Source organism: Mytilus galloprovincialis, chromosome 7, assembly GCF_965363235.1.
Source record: "Mytilus galloprovincialis chromosome 7, xbMytGall1.hap1.1, whole genome shotgun sequence".
Classification (NCBI taxonomy): Eukaryota; Metazoa; Mollusca; class Bivalvia; order Mytilida; family Mytilidae; genus Mytilus; species Mytilus galloprovincialis.
The window spans coordinates 80,349,560-80,356,239 of record NC_134844.1 but is presented as its reverse complement, the minus strand read 5'-3'; the positions used below and the strand labels follow the sequence as shown (position 1 = coordinate 80,356,239).

General features: G+C 28.9%; 1 long non-coding RNA gene across 1 annotated transcript; it reads right to left on the bottom strand.

Annotated features, from left to right (window-relative positions):
• Nucleotides 1–664: 664 nt before the first annotated feature.
• On the bottom strand, nt 665–6,576 carry LOC143083767 (uncharacterized). The gene is made up of 5 exons (XR_012980874.1): nt 4,612–6,576; nt 3,625–3,789; nt 3,276–3,330; nt 2,411–2,496; nt 665–1,763 (listed from the first exon to the last, which is right to left on the bottom strand). It is a non-coding gene; the product is annotated as an uncharacterized LOC143083767 (long non-coding RNA).
• Between the last annotated feature and the right edge of the window lie 104 nt (nt 6,577–6,680).

Genomic DNA, 6,680 nt, shown 5'->3' with positions numbered 1-6,680 from the left:
GTATGCATCCTCCAAGCCTATCAATTTCTGAAATATATAGCTTAACACAAGTAGGTTCTATTGCCGCCAGATTCATATGTCTTGCATTCTGAAGTGTTCGTGGCATGCGAGACAAAAACATTTTTAATAACAGTGAATAACAAGAAAAATTCACCTTTTTTTAAATTACTGATAGGAAATTTAATTGTTAAAAGAGACATTCAAAATCACAATATAGCAAAATTAAAGACACTGTTACACAGTATACAGAGATGATAGGTTTTATTTCAAAACATCTAAAATCGGAAGAAGAATTCTACTCCCATTTAACCATTCAAACTTTAAGGAAATTTAAGAATTCAAAATATATCTACTTTTTACACCACCCTTAATGTTTATGGTCTAGAACTCTGTTTACAATTTTGTTTCCATATTAATTTTTGTTATTTTTATTTTTCTACATTTTTTTTTTTTTTTTACAGAGTTCTATATAATAAACATATTGGATGTCCAAGGCTATAAGCAAAGACATTCGAAATAAGAATATTGCAAATTTAAGACACTGTTTTAGTTTAATATATGGGGAAGATGGAGAGGTTTTGTCTTCAATATCTAATATTAAAAGAATTCTACTTCCGATTAAACATGTAAACTTTAAAGCCACTTTCAATACATAAGAAAAATGTACAGGTTGCCAAACAATTTAATATAACTAATGAAAGGAAAAATCTTATCGAACACAAATCATTCACAATAATATATGTTGTATTTAATTTCATAAATATATTTGGGGTGGGGTTGGGTGTGAATTTTGAAGCATACTCACTATTTACACCATCCTTAATGTTTATTATCTAGAACTCTGTTTACAATTTTTATTTCATTTTTATTTTTTTTAACATTTTTTTTTATACAGAGTTCTAGGCAATAAAAATATTGGATGTCTAAGGTTCAAGGTATAAGCAAGGATAAGTTTTAAATTTCATAAATATATTGGTGAAAAAAAAGAAAATTTTAAATATGCCCACTTTTTACACCACCCTTACTGTTTATGATCTAGAACTCTGTTTGAATTTTGTTTTCATGTTATTTTTCACATTGTTTTTCAACAGAGCTCTAGATAATAAAAATATCAGATGTCTAAGGTTAGACACATCAACGCAAGCCATGTGTTTTGGTTGAAGACAAATTTACAAAAGTTGCAATATTTGTTTCATCTCTCATCATTATAAATGTTCTCCCTCTCCCTCTCTGACCATTCTATATCTTTCTCTCTCTCCCGCTGACCATATACTATTATGAAAATTCATTCATATATTTTAATTGACAAGAATATAAGTCTTGGATGTGTTGATTGTTTTTCTATGCTGTTAATATGTTAAAGTTTGTTCTATGTTCATCAGTTGAGTCAGCTCTAACCTCTAAGTTGGTGATAAGGTAGCTGCTATGTTGATTGTTTCTCTTGTTAATTTCAGTATTTTTCTAATATCATCTACCCTTTAGTCTACAAGTTCATTTTTCTCTTCCTTATTCCATGTGTTCTGTTATTCTCATATTGTATAACCTTCAGATGTTTATATGATCATCCGTTGAGACTGTCAGAGACCTAACCTCTGTCTGTATTGTCTGTATTGGTGATTATTTATCTTGTTAATTTCAGAGTGTTGCTAGTTTCTTTTTCAATTTACTCTTATGATTTAATCTGTCTCTTTCCTTATGCTATGTGGTCTGTTTTTCTTTCTTTCATATATTTGTAAGTTCATCAGTTCAATTGTTCCTCCTCACTACAAACAACAATTTTTTTAATTAGTTAATTCAATTGGATAATAAAAATTTAAAAGGAGAATGGATGCATAACTTGAACCTTGAAAAAAAAGTTTTACAGCAATCATGATCAGTACAGTACTGTTCTGAAGACTTAATTACAACACCATAGAAATATTTCCCCTGATTTTGTCCCCTAAAAGCAGGCTTAGTACATCATAGTCTCAATAAAGCCATGCAGATATGAATACAACGTGAGGTGTACGAGAAAATATTTAATGCAGTTGATACCTCCAGTTGGAGTAATGTTACCATTATTGAATATTTACTGTTCAAGTTGACCATAGGGTTCATAGTTCATAGCTGAAAACACTGCAGCAACTATCTGTTATAATGAAGAACAACAACAAAAATACATTTACTTTAATCAACAGGTTATTTTCCAGTACATCATATTCACAAGTTGAACAAGTCAAACAGCTAGTTTATAAGCAGCTCTGTCTTATTGGCACCATGAAATATATAGTAGCTAACTTCTACATTATTTGGTCTCTTGGTAGTGAGTCGTCTCATCAGCATCCATACCACATCATCTTATTTTTATTAGAACATTGTGACATCAGATGGACGGATAATTAATTTCCTAAGGAAGTTAAAGAATACCAACCTTGTATGAAGTAAGATTCAGTGCTATGTTTTACTCCCATCAGTTTATTTTGCTGGTTTGAACTTGTAGCACAATTTGTTGTACATCTGAAACATGGAAAATATTTCATAGTTTTGGGGATGATTTGCATGAATAGTATTTATATATAATTTATACCTTTGAGAATTTTACAGTTCTTTGTAATAGTGAGAATACCTTTATAAAACTGATCACTTTGAGCTCATAATTTGGTCCCAATACATATCACAATTACCCAGAAAAATATTTCTATCAATTTGTTAAAATTTACCAGACTTGTGACAGATTTACAAGATATTTCTAGGAATTTTGGAATAGACTTCAGACTCGGACTTCTCTTGAACTGAATTTTAATGTACGTATTGTTATGCGTTTACTTTTCTACATTGGTTAGAGGTATAGGGGGAGGGTTGAGATCTCACAAACATGTTTAACCCCGCCGCATTTTTGCGCCTGTCCCAAGTCAGGAGCCTCTGGCCTTTGTTAGTCTTGTATTATTTTAATTTTAGTTTCTTGTGTACAATTTGGAAATTAGTATGGCGTTCATTATCACTGAACTAGTATATATTTGTTTAGGGGCCAGCTGAAGGACGCCTCCGGGTGCGGGAATTTCTCGCTACATTGAAGACCTGTTGGTGACCTTCTGCTGTTGTTTTTTATTTGGTCGGGTTGTTGTCTCTTTGACACATTCCCCATTTCCATTCTCAATTTTATTGAATTAAATATTGGAAAGAGTATGCTGAATTCTATTGTAGTGCTGTAAAATTGTTTTATTTATGTATTTATTCAGGCATTATGCATAAGTGACCACAATCAAACCACTGGATTACTTCATGTAAACACTTACCATTAATTAATCAGAATATTGTCCATCCTCTTTAGATATTCAATGCTGCATTAATCTGAAGAACAAAATGGCATCTGATTAAAGTGATCATTATCAAAGACAGAATCATTATCAACCTTTAATATCCGAGCATGAAAAGATTATTTGTTGGCATTTTAAGGAAATTTCATTTTGTTCGATTGAATAATATGAAAATGCTGAACCTCAAAAAAAAGTTTCTAGGTAAAAGGTGTTGTTTGGCAATACTTGTTTTTGTACGAAATAATTCATTTTCTACCCCTTTTCAACATTGATAAAAAAAAAATTATTTCTCAATAAATAGTATGTGTTTAAAGTAATGTGTTTATACCTAGATTATATAATCTTATACTCCAAAGTCCTAGGATTTTCTTTAGAACAAGTTGTGGAACAGGAAATCTGAAGTCATCAAGTTTGCAAAGAATCCTCAATTCATGATCTCCACCAGCTTAAATTTCACATATTTCTCCTTTCAGGAAGAATATGAACAATTAATCTGCAATAAAATATTTCACCTTTTATGAATGGCATGTCTGAACAATTAATTGAAATAATCTGCAAGTGTAACTGTTCAAATTAGCTTTTTGTAGTGTTGTTTTTTTAATTCTTTAGCTTTTTGTAGTGTTTTTTTTTCTCAATTCTATAAGAAATTTAAGAGATCATCAAACTAATTGATTTGATGTGGTCACTGAAGTAAAGTTGTCTTAATTGGCAAATTCATACCACATCTCATATTTTCATAATTGAGATGGTATTTGTTTTATACATTTCTGTTGTCTATGTTATTTCTCTCCATCAGTGTTAATTATTCTTCTCATTGATCAAAGAATTCCTTCAAATTTGGCCATGATCTATAACTTGTAATTAGATGAAAGCTTACAGCTTCCACTCAAAGTTGTTACTTTTTGTGTTACTAGGAATATTTTTTTCATGATTTGATAAATTATTTCTCTTTGTTTGCATTCAATAATTTTTTTTAAGTTTGTAAAATAAAAAATCATGTGAATCTTGCAAAAAACAAAAACAAAAAAAACAACCGCTGTCTTATGTCTTACAATTAACTCAGATAAAATATATAGATTTCATAAACAGGACAATGAAAAGTCAAAAAGCATTTATCAGAAGTAATATATAGTGTAACTTTGCTTCCCGTTGAACCAGTTATAAAATTCAACAATACAAAAATATATTTTCAAGCATACATATAACCAAAACAAGAACATCATAAAATAAATCCAGACTAACAGGTTTGATCCTTGAAATTCAAAATTCATATTCAGTGAAAATAACACACTATTTACAGACTATTTATTAATACCTTAGTTTTTTCTCAAGAAAACATCAGAATATGAAATGGAGAGCTGAAAATCTGACCAGCTATGTGTTCTGGATACTTCATTGTAAAAGGAATCTGTCTGTCTTCTGAATACTCCGTGCAACTTAGGAACATCTGTCTGTGCTATATAACATCTGTGTTCACTATAGAGATTTTGTAGGAACATATCTTCTCTTTAGCACATTATGTAGAAGCATTTCTTCTTTATAGAACATAAATGTTATTATACAAGTCCTTTATTTTATTTTAAAAGCTATACTTATAGCATGAGTGTGCCAGTTGTCCGACTGTTCATGCAATTAATCCACCAATCTCATAGAAAACTTCATTTTGAGCTTTTAGTATTTCTCAGTCTTTCATCTCTTTAGATATCATTGAACACTTTTGTTGGATATTTCTTTATATAAAAAAGTCAGTTTCTTCATAGCAATATTCTATTGTCCTCCATTGCCATGACAATCATTGAAGACTGAATATATACATCCAATATAAAAACAGTTCCAAAGTTTCACAATTTTTCCAATACTTCACAATAAAATTTTTTACAAACTATACAGTGCACTATACATAATAATAAACATAATTTTAAATATGCCTACTTTTAATTAAAACCACCCTCAATGTTTATTATTTAGAACTCTGTTATTATTATTTTTTGTTATTTTTTTATTTTCACATATTTTTTTTTCTTTTTTTACAGAGCTCTAGATAATAAAAATATCAGATGTTTAATATCATAGGTTTAAACAAAGTCATTCAAAATCAAATTATTGCAAAATTTTAAGACAATGTTAGCATTTAATATTTGGAGAAGATAAATGTGGTCTCCAAATTATTAAAATCAAAAGAATCCTCCTTCCAATTAAATATTCCAACTTTTAAGACATTTTTCGATATCATACAAAATGTACAGCCTGAAAAATTAACAAGTTTATGTATATTCTAATGAAAGCAAAAACCTAAATATATTGAATAAAAAGAAATTTTAAATATGCCTACTTTTTATTCCACCTTCAATGTTTATTAACTAGAATTTTGTTTACAATTTTGCTTTCATATTATTTTTTGTAATTTTACTTTTTTTTCACATATATATATATATTTTTTTTTACAGAGCTCTAGATAATAAAAATATCAGATGTTAAATGTTATAGGTTTAAACAAAGTCATTCAAAATCAAAAAAATATTGCAACATTTTAAGACAATGTTAGCGTTATTTTTTTAAAAGATAGATGTTGTCTTCAAATAACCAAAATTAAAAGAATTAACACTGGACACTTTAAATTTGCAAAACACTCATTTGCAAATCCGCCGCCGCCTCAAATAAGAGCTACAGAGTCATGTATATAACCAAAATGTGCGGAATTACATGGGATTCAATAATTTCATTGGTTTTCTACTGTGACTTTTATATTTATTTTGCTATTTGATTTATAAAAACATGGGATTTTCAATATCCCATGGGACAGGGCAAAATCCCATGGGATTGACCATTATCCCATGGGATTTTGGTTAAATCCCATGGGATTTTTTTTGGTCCCATGGGATAATTGTAGTCCCATGGGATATTTGTTGTCCCATGGGACAGAAAAAATCCCATGGGACTATAATTATCCCATGGGATTTTTAATATCCCATGGGACAAAATAAAATCCTATGGGATTCAAATTATAAATATATAGATATAAATATACAGTTATGTGTATGTTACAATGAATGCTGTTTGGTAGTAAAAAGTTTTAAATGTATACAAGTTTTTTATTTTTTTTATATATATTTATATATAAATTAAATTTTCTATTTCATTTGTCACAAACATGTTTTTTATTTGTTTATATGACAATAAAGGTTATTCTTATTTTGGAATGTATAATAATATTTATGGTCAAAGAGTAAAGTCCTTAACTGAAACAAAGTGATGACATGTCTAAATAAAAGAAAAAGTATTGTTTTGAAATCTTTGTTTTGTTTATTTTATTATGAAAATAGAACTGAAAAATATATATTTCATATTCTGACTGAATAGTTTACTCTTTTCATGAGGTAAGGT